Below are 17,560 nucleotides of genomic sequence, written 5' to 3'. Positions count from 1 at the left end.
CATAATCTCTGTTTAAACCTGTTGAATTATGTTATTTGCATTGAAAACTACTCTATGCACTCAAATGCATAGTTTGTATTTTTATCTGTAAAAGCAAAGTGATTATTTATTGATAAATGACATGGAATGTCATTTTTTACCTAAGTAGCATTAGACATTTCAAAGATTTTGTCTGAAGGGCAAAAGGATTACACTGCATTTGAATAGACCATGTGACAACACATCCTTAGTCTTCATGTACGATATGAAAGGATGATCCCCATTCATAAGGTACACAAGGGAAATTATAACTATACTAGAAAAGAAGAAAAGCAGGGAGGGACGTGGTGAGGGTGTCAGGGACTATTTGTAGTGGTTTGATGCATGTAAATATTACATCTTATAAATAATTCTTTTCAAATACATCTCTGAAGTTCAGGGGCTCTGTTTAAGAAACGGATCGTATATGCTTTACTTGACTATATGCCATTTTCTTCAAGATGAGAGCAACATTAATTCAAACAGGAAAAAATGTCTTCCAAAATACCCCCGTCCTTCTGATTCTTATGAAGAAGTGTGTCATCTGATGCTGGCAGATGAAGATTGGGGGAAATTTGTTCAAGTTATATTCTACTGTCAGAATCCAACAAACACATTTTCATCTAAATTATTTTGTCAACAGCCTTGTAGTACCCTTGCTAACCTTATTTGGCACCAGTGCATAATTAGATACACAGGGGTGTGACTCCAATTGGAGGTGTTGGCATTGTAGCACTCTGTGAAAATATTAACTATGAGGTTAACTCCAATTTTCTCTTCTTTAATTAAATGCACATGGTACTAATGAGGTAACCTACTGTTCCTTGATAGCACTAATTAGCTAAGAGGAGAGTACACTCTCACACTGCAATTTAAACCTAAAAATAAGGTTGAAATATGCTAATTGCAGGCAATTTAAAACAGTACAAGTTGAAGAACTAGTCATAATAAGAGAAACTGACTGCTTTACAGCTAGGCAGCTGTAACTTTGGTTAAAATCAAAACAAGCCACACAATTTTGGGTCTGTTATTTAACAAGGTCATAAGCATTCTCAAAAATGAAATGCTACTCCACACCATAACAATGAAACAGACAGAAAACCTTAGACAGACACTTATCTACATAAAGCCACAAATATGTGAGGGTGACTAGAATTCCAAAATGGCCATGACACTGTTTATATTTAATACTGAATGTAAGCTCTATAAATAAGTGACTTTACCTTAAACTCATTCAAGCATGCCCAAGTTAAATTAAATATTGTAATTGGTGTCTCTCACATTATCAAAAGCAATCTGTATTGGAAGAAGTACAGCCAGAATGCTCCCTGGAAGCTAGGACGGCCAGACTTTATCTCTCATACTTCGGATATACTGTCAAGAGGGACAAGTCCTTGGAGAAGTATATTACGTTTGATAAAATGTAGGGTTGGAGAAAAACAGGAAGACCCCCAATGAGATGGACTGGGACAGTGGCAGCAGTGATGCGCTCAAATCTAGCAATGCTTGTGAGGTTGGTGCAGGACCAGACAGGGTTTCGTTCTGTTGTGCATAGGGTCACTTTGAGTCGGTACAGACTTGATGGCACCTAACAACAAAAACAACATTATCAAAAGATGCAGAGATGCTGACGCTCTGCCATCCCAGTCATGGGATTATAAGGTAGAACAAAAAGAGAAGTCTCGCTCTAATAGCTTTGTTTTAATAGAGGAGAGGGATACATGAATGGATAATTTTAAGTCATTGTGCAAGAACAATGATAAAAATACACTAAAGGTGCTATGGAATAAAAGGGCATTGTAAGATCAACACTGGACTGAAAACCACAAGGTCAGCAGTTCATATCCACCAGCTGCTCTTGTAAACCCTCTATGACTAGATGTAAAAGATCCATAACAATTACAATGTAAAAGATACCAAAACCCAGCTGTCTTCCAATACATTCCAATTCATAGGTTACAGGTGCCGAAGTACCAGAAAAACTCCACCTAATGGCATTATATGGTGTTTTAGTGTAGACTGTAAGACTGGCACTGGACTGCTAAACTGCAAAGACTTATAGCCTCGTTAACCCTATATAGGGTTGCTGTGACATACAACCAATGGATGGCCCTTCACAGCACTGCTGGCCATCCTAGCTTCCAGGAAGCATTGCTAGATTTGAGCACCAGCCTCACAACCGTTGCTAGATTTGAACGCATCACCGCTGCCCCTGTCCCAGTCCACCTCATTGGGGGGGGGTCTTCCTCTTTTTCTCCAGCCCTACATTTTATCAAACATAATATACTTCTCCAAGGACTTGTCCCTCTTGACAATATATCCAAAGTAAGAGAGATGAAGTCTGGCCGTCCTAGCTTCCAGGGAGCATGCACAGCACTGCTGTAAGTCCATTCTGACTCACAGTGACACTATAAGACAAAGTAGAGCAGCGCCAGAAGGTTTCTGGGAATGTAAATCTTTACAGGAGCAAACAGTGGAGCAGCTGCTGGGTTTGAACTGCCAGTATCGGGGTTAGGAGCCCAATGCTTAACTCACCATCAGGGCTCCTTAAAATAACAGAAGGACCTCAGTATAAGGAGATTTTTCAATCAATTGCCTCCAAAGTTTGGAGTTATGGGATGGAATTAGCCTGAGGCTTCACAGTAAGAGAGAATGTATAGGTCTCCATTCTATACTCAAATAGTTCAGAAACATAATTTCAGTGAATCTCAGTATGTATCATTTTAACATATCTCACAAATTTTTTTCTCAGACATATTTCAAATATGATTTTCACCAGTTCACATGAAGATAATCTTGACATGAGGAAAGAATTTAAAGCATTTTCCGAATCATCAACAGATATTGTTATGTTTTGTTTGGTGCAAAGTTCATTTTCACTACTTCATACGTCTCTAGGGAGCACTAGTGTGGTGCTGTAAGATCAGCACTGGATTGAGATTCACAAGGTCAGCAGTTCAAATCCACCAGCTGCTCCTTGGAAACACTATACAGGGTTGCTATGGGTCGGAACTGACTCGTCAGCACTTCACACCAACACAGAGCACTCATGACACGGTGGTTAAGGTGCTCAGCTAGTAACCAGGAGGTCATGGTTTGAACCCACCAGTCACTCCATGGGAGGAAGATGTGGTCGTTCCTAAAGATTTCCAGCCTTGAAATCATATGGGGCAGCCTATTCTGTTCCACAGGGTCGCTGTGAGTCAGAATCAACTTGATAATATGGATTTATGAATCTGTGAAGCCTATGACATGTCATATTTTCACTAACTAGAAAGTAACCTTGATTAACCTAAATACTCACTGTCTGAGTATGCCAAACCATTCCTGCTAGCATGGATGTAAATAAACCACATTAAAGTGATACTATGGTGTGACACATGCTGCATGGCTTAAAGTCTGCAGCATCATTTGAACCGCAAGATCGGTGGTTCAAGCTTACCAGACACTCCTCAGAAACCTTATATAGGGTCACTATGAGTCATTACAGCCTTGACAGCACTTAGTAACAATACCACTAATCTGGAATCCTGATGTGGCACTGTCGGATAATCACTAGACAGCAAGGTCGGTCTGAACTGTACGGTTGGTGGTTCAAACTCACCAGCCACTCCTTGGAAACCCTATATAGGGTCTCCATGAGTTGGAACCAACTCGGCAGCACTTAACAACAGTAACAATTAATCTATTTTCAAGGACAAGAAACAAAGGATTGACCCTGATGACAACTAACATTTCCCTCTCAATATCACTTTGCATGCAACATGAAAACATGTATACAGTTGAAATAATCAAAAGATTTGGGTGGGCAATAAAAATAAAATTTTTAAATGCAGATTTTATGAAAATAGAAAGTCAACTTAATCTTAAATTCACTGAAGAACAAAATCAAACCATCTGAAGGAAAAAGGCTTTAAAATAATCCCCAATTAATAATTCTTGTTAGGAGGATGTGACAATCAACTTTATACTACCATTATAAAGTCATTGTATCTGGCCAAAAGGCTTGATTGAAGAAATTCTACTTAAAAAAACCCCACTCGGCTTCTTCTTGTGACTGCCCTAGAGGTTTCTACAACATAAAGAGACAGAATGTTGGCAACAAATGGAAATAAGCCAACCAGGCTTCAACAGATCCACGATGCTGCAGGTCTGTAAAGGAGTATTAAGGAGAATGAAATCAGACAGTCATTTAAAAATGGGTCTCCTGGAGGCAACCTGACATATTCCAGCAAATCATAGGGAAACACAATGCGAATGGATATTTTAAGTGTGTACATCTGTTTCAAATAAGCACCCAAAAACCTTTTAATAGTGGAAAGGCCAGGGAAATGTATTGGTAAGGCTTCTCAATATTAACTTCAGAAAAAAATCTCCTCTTCAGTTAAATATATAGATCGTTGCAATTTTCTGTTAAAACAATAAAGATTAAATCACTTAGAGTTGAAATTATAATACTGGCTCTGGAGACAGTCTGCAGGGGTTCAGATATTGGTTCCAACAATTTCTTAGTGGTGTGACCTGGAGCAAGTTATATAGCTTTGCTGGGTCTCTCTCCCTAGGAAGGGATGGGGCAGAAGTAACACCTTCCACACCCTCTGCTGTCGAATTGATTGTGACTCAGAGTGGACCTACATGACAGAGGAGATGATCAGCCCCATAGCATGTTAAAGGCTGGACATTTTTACACCAGCGCACAGCCCTTCCTTTCTTCTATGGAGCGGCTGGTGGGTTTGAACCATCGATCTTTCATGGTGGTGGTGGTGGTGTACCGTTGAGTCGGTTCCAACCCTGCGACCCTGCATAAGGTTTTTGAGGCTATAAATCTTTACAGGAGCAGAAAGTCTCGTCTTTCTCCCATGGAACAGCTGGTAGTTTTGAACTGCTGACCTTGAGCTTAGCAGCCTGACTCTTAACCACTACTCGAAACTATTAGTTTGTGACATATTTAGGATATTGTTGAGTGCTGGTGTGGCGCTGTGGGCACTGGAATGCAAAGCTGGTTTAAACCATAAGGCCATCGGTTCAAGCTCACCAGTTGGTCAGAACCAACTCGATGTCACTTAATGACAACACCACCACCATGTAAGGAGCCCTGGTGATGTAGTGCGTTTCATGTTGGGCTGCTAACTAAAAGGTTACCAGTTTGAATCCACCAGGTGTTCTGCAGCCACAGATACAATGGTCTGCTCCTGTAAAGATCTACAGCCGAGGAAACCCAAGCACAGCTGCTATGAGTTAAATGTAATTAACATGTATAAGCTAACACTGTTTCTTTCCAATTAAATATATCAATAAATTGCTGTTGTTAAGTGCCCTTGAATAGGTTCCAACTCAAAATGACCCTATATAGAGTTTTGAAGAAGCAACTGGTGGGTTTGAACCACTGACCTTTGTTTAGCAGTCCAGTGCTTCTCATACAGGACTTCATATCTAAAGCAATATACCTATGCTGTTGGTAAGTGCCATCAAGTCAGTTCGGACTCATAGTAACCCTGTCTAGGATTTCCAAGGAGCAGATGGTGAGCTTGAACGGCCGACCTTGCAGTCCCGGGCATTAACATACAGTGCCCCACCAGTACTCCATATATCTCTATATAGCTACATATAGGTTAAGCAACTGTTGTTGTTATGAAGTGCTGTGTAGTCGACTCTGATTCACAGTGACTCTATATAGGGTTTTCCAAGAAGCAGCTGGTGGACTTGAACTGCTGACCTTGTGATTCACAGTCCAGTGCTGACCCTATAGAACCACACAAGGAGTCTATTAAGCACCCATTTTGTATAAAAAGAGCCCTATTGAGTGACACAACAGTTAGCTGCTAACCGAAAGATCAGGAGTTCAAACCTATCCTGGGTTTCCAATGGAGAAAACCTGGCCAGGTTTTACTATAAAGATTATAGCCTATAAAACCCTATGGGGCAGTTTTATTCTATGACATGGATTCTCTGAGTTGAAAATCAACTCAACGTCACCTAACAAAAACAACAAAAGTATATATAAAATAATGAAATAGCACAAACGGTGTGCACTGGACTACTAACCTAAAAGTTGGTTGGTTCACATCTACCAAGTAGTAGACTCACAGAATAAAGGCACAGTGATCGGCTTTCAAAAAAACTCTATTCAGCAGATACACTCGATGACACATGGGATCTCCATGAGTCTGAACTGACTTGATGGCAATGAGTTTGGGGTCTATTGTTGTTGTTGTTTTAATGTATAAAACACCATTATATACTATTGTTGTTGATGTATAATATCGATTTAGTCCTGATTCATGGTAAACCTTTATAAAGGGTTTCTGAGAGCAGTTGGTGGATTTAAACCATTGAACTTGCAGTTAGCAGTCCAATGCTTGCCCTACAGTGCCACACCAGGGCTCATTACATACTGTAAAGGATGAAAAAATTCCCAAGATGTGGTATTTGCATTCAAATTACTTTCAATCTATCAGTAGATTCTTGATTCTGAATGAAATTTCAGGTTCGTCAACAACATTTGTTTTCTTTCCAGAAACCTGGGGCTACAAATTCAAGAAGCTAATACATATATGTCTGCATGGAGAATTCACTTCAAACAAAGACAAAAATTCTGCAAAGTTGGATGAAATATATTTTCCATGGAAAATAGAGTATTTCTTTGGCTAGTATTTTGTTAGTAATTATATTACCGGTATTTCCTAACAAATCGAAACACTTTAAACTATAATGTATTTCTTGAGGTTGGATAAATAGAGTTCAAAATTTCCTGCAGCATACTGAAAACACTGAGCATCCTATATAATCTTCAGAGGAAAATGCTATAATAATGGAAAAGTGATCAAATTTCAAATGCACAAAGTTAAAAAATAAAAAAAAGTTCAGTCATGAAGAGACATTAACATGACATAGTGAAGAAAAAAATCAAAGGAATATTTAAAACAATATAAAAAATTTAAAAAGCTATTGTTCTTTCTGCCATTCCAACCATCAGGTTCGTTGACTTGAGTGGATGGGTTGGAACCATTCATCTCACCTAATGCATATGGTGTGGTCCTCAAGTTAAACCAGGGAGAAAAGTGTTTTCTTTGCAAATTCAATGCCTTCATCCTTCCCTATCCAGTTTCTGAAAACCAGATAAAAACTGAGGAGGCGGAGAAAAGAGAGTTGACGTCTGGAAAACCTTTTCTTGAGTATAAGTGGGTCAGATTAGCTGCTGCATTGTTTGGAGTCAATTCACCAAGAAGTTGGAACCAGGTACTTTAGAGGACAAAGTCAATACTAGGAGTATGTGCTTCGGGAAGCAGTTAGCCTTGCCTTACTTTTCTCTGTTGTCCAAGACAGACTCTAAGACCTGTATGAGATTGAGGAAATCATGGTACAGCCATTAAAGCACCATTTTACAAAGAAGGAAAATGAAGCCAAGAGGAATTCAATGGAAAACAGAAGGTGATGCCATTGTGTCATATGGAGTCCCTGGGTTGGACCAATGATTAAGTGCTTGGCTATTAACCAAAAGGTTAGTGATTCAAATCTGAGGGACACTTCCCACAACAGGCCTGACAACCTACTTTTGAAAATATCATAGTTCTACTTGGAAATACATGAGGTTGTTAAGTCAGAATCAAATACATGGCAACTGTTTGTTTTTCCCCTCGTGTGTGTGTGAGTAATATACCCCATTGTTGTTGTTGTTGTTGTTGTTACTAAGTGCTATATAGCTATTCTTACCCATAGTGACTCTGCATAGGGTTTCCAAGGAGCTGGTGGCTTGAACCGCTGACCTTGCAGTTCCAACAGACCAGCACATTAACCAACAGCGTCACACCAGTACTCCATATACCCCATGTATAGGCCGTATTTCTAGAGATTCCAATTCAAAAGACCTAGGTTAGGCTTAAGAATTTTCTTTTTAAATAAGAATCCTGGCCACTGATTGGGACCACGCTTTTAAGATATGTGGCTGTCTATGAATGAAGATTGTTCCTGCCTCTAGATGTTAGTGGGAAAAGAGCCTTGTGAACTAGGATTCAACAAAGCTAGTTCCAATCTGGGGGCTCTTAATTTTTATATCCTGAGCCCCTTTTGAAATCTGGTAGAGTCTAGATTCAGCTTAGAAAAAAATTAATTGCATAAAATTAAATACCAAGAATTAGAAAGGAAGTCAGTTATACTGAAATGCAGTTTTCAAAAAATTGAAAAAGCTACATTTGTGAAATATTAATAGATACGCTTCCTTCTTAATGCATTAAATAATAAGATAAAATGGCAGCTCTAACAACCATTGCAATTTCGAAGCAGTAATGAGCATAAATAATATTTTCAAATGTTTTTGCCAACTAAAACTTTTGTAATTTCAACCGTGTCATTGTCACAGATGCTGCTCATGCCCTTTAGCTTCATAATAGAAGAAAATGTTGTAAATTCCTGAAAATGAGAAGACTTTTCCTCTACTGCAGTTCACAGACTGAGTCTCTGCAGTTAAAGTTGTAAGAGTTTGACCCTTTTGAAAGGAGGCATTTTCTAGGTGACTCCCAAAGAATGAGCGCAAATTTACTGCTTGGAAAATGAGCAAGATGGATGAGAAGAATTCCAAAGATTTGGAATTGTGCCTAGAATATGTGTTAATTTTGGTATGGCGTGTGGTACACATGTGAGATGCCTTTACAAAGCTGGAGAGGTTGGGAGGATGAAAAGTTCTGTACATCAACTTAAGGAATTTTCTAGCATATCCTGAGGTAAGTTAGCATTTTTTCTTTTTCAAAGAGACTCTGAATCAGATTTAATACAGCAGCAATAACAACATAAAGTGACATAGATAAAAGCATGGAGAAGTGGGTTTAGACTGGAATTGGTAAAGACTGGTGGCTTGCAGCCTACAATACCAGCCAGCTCATTATACCAAGGGGCTCTGGTAGCTTAGTGGATATGAATCGGGCTGTGAACCACAAGGTCATTGGTTCAAAACTACCAACTGCTCTGTGGAAGAAAGATGAGGCTTTCTGTTCCCATAAAGATTTACAGCCTTGGAAACCCTGTTCAGGGTCATTATGGGTTGGAACCTACTCGACAGTACTTAACAACAAAAATTATACCATGAACTGCCAAAATAGCAGTGAAAATGAGAAAAAAAGATCTATAGAGATGTGAGAATTATTGCCTTATGTGGTAGTGACCTTTGGTCCTGAAGAGAGATCATGTGAGCAGTGATCATCAACCTAACCTATGTTTCAACATCACCTGTAGTACTTTGAATAAGTCTTCCTGAGTTTCTGATTCAATCAGACTGGAGTGGTACTCAGACATTTTTGTTCACCCAGAACTCCAAGTAAAGTATTGTGTAGCTAGAGTTTAGCACCACTGATACAGACTTCGGTATAGACAGAAGACTAGGAAAAGTCATCAAAAAACACAAGAGGAATGCTAAGGGAAATTGTGTCAGAAGTCTCATATGTTAATAGGATCCAGTAAATGGAGGTTTAAATCGCTGAGGTCATCAGTGATCTTCAATAAAATATCAGAAGCATAGCAGGGACAGAAACCAAACTAACATGTGTTAAATAAGTAATGGCAACTTATTTATCGTATTATTATTATATTCTTTCTAAAAGTTTGATGATGAAGGAAAATTAGTAGATTAGAAAACTGCTGATATAAAACCATGGTTGATCTAAGATGTGTTATTTTGTTTTTCTTCTTGTCTTTGTTTATAAAGATGGAAAGGCTTCTAGAAACATGGGAGATGTTTAAGATACAGGGGAACAAATGTACAGCAGGTTTTGGAAAACATTCTGGAGGATGTGGGAAGGGATATGTAAGATGCACTGATGTTGTTGTTAGGTGTTGCCGAGTCACTTGTGACTCATTGGGATGCTACGTGCAATAGAATAAAACACTGCTTGGCTCTACACCATCCTCACCATTGTTGCTATGTTTGAGATGAGTGTTGTAGCCACTGTGGCAATCCATCTTGTTTAGGGACTTCCTCTTTTTCACTGACCCTCTACTTGACCAATTACGATGTCCTTTTCTAGGACTGGTACCAATTAATACATGTCCAAAGTATATGAGATTAAGTGCTGACATCCTCACTTCTAAGGCATATTTTGGCTAGACTTCTTCAAAACCAGGTTTGCTTGTTCTTCTTGTAGTACGTGGTATATTCAGTATTCTCTACTAATGCTGTAATTCAGAGGTATCAAAACTCTTCTTCAGTCTTCTTTATTCACTGTCCAATATTTGCATTCATATGTTGTCGTTATGTGCTGTGGAGTCGGTTCTGACTCATAGTGACCCTATACAGGGTTTCCAAGGCTGTAAATCTTTACGGAGCAGAAAGCCTCATCTTTCTCCCGAGGAACAATTGGTAGTTTCAAACTGCTGACCTTAAGATTCCCAGCCCGATTTTTAACCACTATGCTACCAGAGCTCCTTGAGGCAATAGAAAATACCATAGCTTACGTCAAGCACGCCATAGTTCTCAAAGTGATATCTTTGCTCTTTAATTCTTTAAGTAGAACTTTTGCAGCAGAGGACTTGAGACATTAACTGATGAATATCAAATGCTACAGCCTTCAGTATGGATTACACCTCAACATAAAGGAAACTAAAATCCTCACAACTGGACCAATAAGCAACATCATGATAAGTGAAAAAATATTAGTGTATTAGAGAATTTAATTTTACTTTAAAACCAATGCCCATGGAAGCAGCAGATAATAAACTAAAGATGTCTTGCATTGGGGAACACTTATGTTGTTGGTAGGTGCCTTCAAGTCAGTTCTGACTCATAGCGACCCTGGATAGGGCTTGCAAGGTTATAATTCTTTATAGGAACAGAAAACCCTATCTTACTCCTACAGAGTAGCTGATGGATTCGAACTGCCCACCTTGTGATGAGCAGTCTAGTACTTACCCTACAGTGCCACTAGTACTCATAAAAATTTTCATGGAGAGAAGATATGGCTGTGAGAGAAAAAAATACAATTAGAGGTACTAAAGGTTGGTGTTTTGAACCCACCCGGTAGCTTCATGGGATAAAGACTTTGCATTCAGCTTTCTAAAAACTGAAGTCTAGAAAACCTCACAGGGCAATTCTACTCTGTCACCGGATGTCACTATAAGTTGGAATTGATTCAATACGACCCAACAGTAACGATATACATGTGCTTGAGTAGTGGACATGAGAGAAGTGGACAGGGATCTGGCTTAATGACTTCTAAAATGTTCTCTCTGAAACAGGAAGTGAAATCACTGAAAATAAAGTGGATGAGAGATAGTTTTAAGAGTATAATGTAGCTGGAAATTGGTGTACAGAGAGGGCGAGTAAGATGCTTAATGCTGTCGAGTCAGTTTCCAACTCACAGTGATCTCGTATAGGGTTTCCGAGGAGCAGCTGGTGAGCTCAAACCACCGACCTTGCAGTTCAAACCAACTTTGCAGCCCAGAGCATTAACCCACAGAGGCACATGGGAGTAGGGGTTAGGAAAGCCCGAGTTTGGAGAATAAAAGAGAAAGCGCTAACGCAAGGTCAAAGAGGTTTATAAAGTATAGTGAGTGTCGCTAGTGTAAGATGGATTGGCCAGGTGGCAGCATTGATGGACTCAAGTGTGGCAGCAGTAGTGAATTTGGCCCAGGATCGGACATTGTTTCGTTCTGCTGTGAATGGGGTCGCCTAACAACAATAATGACTAGTTTAAGAAGTGCAGCCAGAGTGCTCCTTGGAGGCCAAGATGGCCAAACTTCGTCTCTCATACTTCAGACATATTGTCCGGAGGGAGCAGTCGCTGGAGAAGGATATCATGTTTGGTAAGGTGGAGGGACAGAGAAAGAGAAAGAGAGGAAGCCCCCCAACGAGATGGATTGGCCAAGTGGCAGCATGGATGGACTCAAGTGTGGCAACAGTAGTGTGGTTGGTCCAGGATCGGGCAGTGTTTCGTTAGATAGTGCATAAGGTCGCTATGGGTCAGTACCGACTCAATGGCACCTAACAACAACTAGTGTAGTCATCAATTATTGTATTCAGCTGGATAATGGAGACATCTAGATTGGTGGAGGTGGTAGGGTGCTTGGAGGGAAGACCCTAAGAAAATAGAGTTTATGATTAGAATAAGGATTCTTTTGGTACAGCAATTCAAATAAATTAACAATTAAGGTCCAAGGTCATAGAAAATATTGTTGAAGGAATTAATTTTATAAAATTTTATATAAAATTTAGTTTGTGTGTCTCATGGATCAATAAAAATTTTATTAATACATATTTTTTTCTTCTATCTGATACACATAGCAAATTGGTACCAACTGATAGAAAATGAACTCAGCATGAGAATCCAAATTCATAAAATTAAATGATTACTATTTGCTATTACTATAAAATATCCAAATTTAAAATGTAGTTAGGTTTCACTAAAATAGAAAACAAATCTTTATAAAACTAAAGTTGATGTTTATATAATCTTTAGGAGCATTTACATTGTACTTTGTTGTTATTAAGTGCTGTTGAATCTGTTCTGATTCATAGCTACCCTGTATAAGGTTTCTGAGGAGTGGATAATGGCTTTGAATCTCCAACCTTTAAGTTAGCAGTCCAGTGCTTATTCTACAGCACCACACTAGGACATTATGTAGATTGAAATATAATTGTATAAATCAGTGAACTTGTATTCACTGAAAACAAATTTGTTACTTGGTGTGGTTTCCCTATAGTTCTTCAGTTTCTCCTATCTTTGGCATTGAAGAGTGGGATTCTTTCAGAAGAAAACTGTTGCCAATCCCAGGCTACAGTCTTGTAGCAAAGCAACTCATAACTATTACAGAGTAACTGTTGGTTTTGTTTACTTAGGATCTATTCTTATTTGTAGTAGCAGCAGTGTTTTACTTTGTGGGTAAGTCCCATTCAGCACTTCATCCCCATTTTGTTGTTGTTGTTAGGTGCCATCGAGTCAGTACTAACTCATAGCAATCCTATGCACAACAGAACGAAACACTGCTCGGTCCTGGGCCAACATCACAATGGTTGACATGCTTGAGCCCACTGAGGCTGCCACTTGGCCAATCCAACTCGCTGGGGGTCTTCCTCTTTGTCTCTGACTCTCCACCTTACCAAACATGGTATCGTTCTCCAGTGATTGGTCCCTCCTGACAATATGTCCAATATGAGAGACGAAGTTTGGCCATCCTGGCCTCCATAGAGTACTCTGGCTGCATTTCTTCCAACACAGATCTGTTGGTTCTTTTGGCAGCCCATGGCACTTTCAATATTCTCCTCCAACACCATAACTCAAATGTATCAATTCTTCTATGGTCTTCCTTATTCACTCTCCAGCTTTTGCATGCATATGAGGTTATTGAAAATACCATGGCTTCGGTCAGGTGCACCTTAGTTCTCAAGCTGACATCTTTGCTCTTCAACACTTTAAAAAGGTTACTATGTGCAAATTGGAGGGACTGGCTCAAAGGTGTGTGTGTGTGTGTATGTGTGTCACGCAAACCAGCCCAATTCTCCTCCCCTCTCTCAGGAACTTGTAGTTATGTGGCACATACACAATAAACAATGGAAGTTCATTTAACGTAGTACCGGAAGTAAGGTGGCTCCTGTCCAGTAGTTATTGCTTTACTGCTTGTCCTTTCTGGACCAAGTTTTTATTTCATATTTCCTTATAAAACTCTGCATTCTTCTAAAAGCGTCCTTTTTTATTTAACGATAGTTATGCAAATTCAAACCAATGTTATAAATAAGACTTATTTAAAATATTTTAACAAATATTTTAATATAACAATATGTATTGTATTATTTAATCAATATTTTAATATAATATTAATCAATATTTCAATCAACACTGCCCAAAATAAAATTAAGCTTTAATAGCTTAAAAAAAAAATGGGGGGCAAAGTTTAGGTTATAATCCACTTTTATGTAAGAGATAAAAAATAAGACTGAGACTAGTCTAGCTTTCCTGGATCTTAAATGTGATCTGCAAGACTTGCAAAACAAAGAATTAATTGGTCTGCCTTTTCCTGGACCTTACAAAGTGATTTTGAAGATTGGCAAAACAAAGCATTAAATTTTAAAAATATCAATATGGACATAGTATAAAAATGTATTAACTATTAATTTTTTGTTGTTGTTAAGTGCCGTTGAGTCAGTTCTGATCCATAGTAACCCTGTATAGGGTTTACAAGGAGCAGCTGGTGAGCTTGAACTGTTGATCTTGCAGTTCAAATGACTTCGCAGTCCAGCACATTAATCTGCAGTGACACATCAGGACTCCACTTTATCATAATTAAATATTATATACTGATTCATTTTGCTTATTCAACAGATTCCAAATTAAGGAATTTTTGCAAAAATGTTTACAAAAAAGTAAAAAGGCTATGCAAACCTTAAAGTTTAGTGGCAGCCATTGTCTGTCAATCCGGATATCATATGTATTTGGAAGATTTGAAATTTTAAAGTTGTTGATATTAATCCATTAACCCCACTGACACTCATAAAAATGAAATTCAATCTCCATTTCATGGTTAAAAGGAGGCTTAGGCTATAGCAAATACTATGGAATATACTCAAGGGCACTTTCTGAATTTATGATTTTTTTTTTTTTACCCTAGTTTTAGTCAATCCATTTCTCAGTCACCTCAGAAAGTTGTCATCATAACTGCACTAACTGGCAAACTTGTTAGAAAGTTCAGCAGAGGAGCCAAGAAGAAGAAAGATATGGGTACTTGTCACCTGCAGAACTCGTCTGTGTCTGTGTCTGTAAGTATGGTTGAATCAAGGAGGCTGATGACTTGGCTTCGGTCTGTGACGAAGAAAAGACCTACTACACCTGTTCACTGACAACCTAGACAACTGGAATCCCAAGGGATGTTAATCAAGTATCTTTTAAGGCATAAGTCATGAAAACCAAAGATGTTCACAGGGCTCCTAACAAGGTTATATTTTGAAAGGAGAAAAAGACAGAAGTTAAAACAGACACTTCTTGCATGAGATACGTCTGCTGAGTTGAGGTGCACTATTACAGTTTGCTTACTCGTTCGAAGCTTGTTGGCTAAAAAACAGAGTATATCAAGCTATTCTGGAAAAACAGGGACTTGGGCTTTCCTTGAACATCTCGAGAGTGTAAGACAACATTTAAAAATTACATAATACCACTTGAAAGGACGAGCAGACCAGCCTGGAGCGGCTAGAAGAACAGAAGATACTTTTTGAAAGAAAGACCTTCAGGAAAAATACAAAACAAAAGAGGCAGATGGACTGTTACTACAAGAACAAACAAGTTGCTTGCCCAGGAAACATCAAGGCAAGTGGTCAGGTCCCCTCAGTGCAAACCCCCTTCCAAGACTAAGACTCAATGGGAATACTTGCTCTGATTGGTGACCACGCTCGTCATCGATAAGGGGAAGTGAGGGAAATACAGCAATGAAGGGCGAGCTAAGTCCTACAATGTTCATTAGACTTCTGTCAACCCACGTCAAGACCTGGTTGGCCAGCAGTGTGGAAGACCTGGGGACTCTTGGGCCCAGAGTCAGTTACATAGCCACAGAGGACTAGAGTGGAGATTGAAGCGTCCAGCTGATAAGAAGAGAGGGCATATGCACAAGAACACCCACACTTGCAGATAATACCCACTTGACCTTTTAAAAAGGTTACTATGTGCAAATTGGAGGGACTGGCTCAAAGGTGTGTGTGTGTGTGTATAAACTTAACATTTAATATTACCAAGTAAAAGGCAAGAAACTAACTTAATTTGACATAGCAGAATATTTTAATTTTCAAGAAAGTTTTATGGTAACACACACAGAGTAGACAGGGATGGGCAACTTGGACATTGGCTACCCAAAATGGGGGAGGGGAGAGGGCCACAAAGGCAAGAAGTGACTGGCTTACAAGCTTTCAAGAGGGAACCTAGAGCCAGAGGGTCAGGAGGAAGGCAGAATCTCCAGTGAGTTGTATCAACTCTGTCTAGGCAGGGCTGATGAAATGAAATGCAGATGGGTCTCTTGTGATACAATAGTGAATAATTGTTATCAGGACTGATTGTGAGGGTTGGAAATGTAAAGGTAGACATTTTATAGCAAAGAAGGGCGTGATTAACTTTCCAGTCTAGGAGCAGAGGTCCCTGTGATCATCAAGGGAGAAGAGCGGAGAGGGGGACCCTACCCAGAGAAGCTGTGATGCCTGAGATGGGAGGCAGACAGGATGATGTAGAGAGACGGAGCAGCTGGGGACTTTAGATCCAGAGAGGGAGAGGGAATGTGTGCTGAAGACTGGGGGGAAGGGTGTGGGGGACAGGCTTTCAGGGTGTACCCTTTGGTTGGTTGATGATGCATGGAGGGGATTGTAAACATGGCAATGAAATGATGTACGATAGAATGAATGTAACACTAATGTTCTCCCATAACTATCACATAATTCACAATAAAACATTTTTTTAAATTACATAATAAATCTGTGGCGCTGTACTATCAGCATTATAAGGTCAGCGGTTCAAACTCACCAGCCATTCCTCAGAAACCCTATAAGAGTCACTATGAGTAAGAGAGTACTTACAACAACAAAAATAGAATGAATAGATGACAATGTACAGCCTTCCCCCCTACCCCCAGGTGCACTGGGGGTAGACAAGAATAGCTTATGCTCACAAAAGACTAACAATCCTTAATCAGCTACTCTTCTTTTATGCCTGTGGTCTTAAAGAGAATGTAGATCTTTTTGTTATTGTGAAGAGGATAGGTGAGGTAAGGTAAGGTGAGTAAGACACTATGGGAAAGCTGCTTTCTGAAAGGAGAGAGTATAAAGCAGTGGAGAATGTAGTAACATGCAGTATATGACATACAGGTGTTTACATATGAGGGGGCTTCAAAAATCTGTTGTCTTTAATTCCATTTTCCACAATTGCTTTTAAGGCCCCCCCACTTATATTCGATGAGCATATGATGGGTAATGATTAACTTGTATTATCAGTCTTTCATTCAGCAAAAATGTTATAAGCAGCTACTTCATGTTACTTATGATAAAAACTCTAAATTAATTTTTGATATTTGACCACTGACTTTTCTTTGTATCTCACCTTCCATTCCCTTTTGGCTTCACATCTAGATCAGCTTAATTAACAAGGCTGCCAAGCAGAAGACCTGGGAATGTTTCCTGTGTCCTGCCCCTCTAGCCAACTATAAAGGACAACCATTCCCCCAGCTTTACCAATCCTACCTGGTGCCATTCAACTCTTTCTGAGGGTGTCTTGCATGAGTAAGAAACTTTCTCTCAAATTCTTTTGGTGAATGGAGTCTCATCAGTCTCAACCATGAACCAAATCTTAGGCCCATTCCACATCCATGCAGTTACAACAAAAGACTACTCACTTTGCTAAGAAAGTAACATCAAGTCAAGTGGTGGGAATGGGTGCTGTCAAGTCGGTTCCGACTCATAGTGACCCTGTATAGGGTTTCCCATGCTGTGAATCTTCAGGGAAACAGGAAGTCTCATCTTTCTCCCAGGGGGCAGCTGGTGGTTTCTAACTGCTGACATTGTTAAGTTAGCAGTGCAACATGTATCCCGGTC

The 17,560-nt window shown here is 39.3% G+C and overlaps 1 protein-coding gene across 9 annotated transcripts in view; it reads right to left on the bottom strand.

Moving 5' to 3' along the window:
• FOXP2 (forkhead box P2) overlaps window positions 1-17,560 on the bottom strand; it is a 407,577-nt gene that overhangs the window by 169,547 nt on the left and 220,470 nt on the right. The gene's annotated exons all lie outside the window — the stretch shown is intronic.

The sequence above is a fragment of the Chrysochloris asiatica genome, unplaced genomic scaffold, assembly GCF_000296735.1.
Source record: "Chrysochloris asiatica unplaced genomic scaffold, ChrAsi1.0 scaffold00032, whole genome shotgun sequence".
In the NCBI taxonomy this organism is placed as follows: domain Eukaryota; kingdom Metazoa; phylum Chordata; class Mammalia; order Afrosoricida; family Chrysochloridae; genus Chrysochloris; species Chrysochloris asiatica.
The sequence above is the reverse complement of the archived record's forward strand: the minus strand, read 5'-3'. Positions and strand labels throughout refer to the sequence as shown.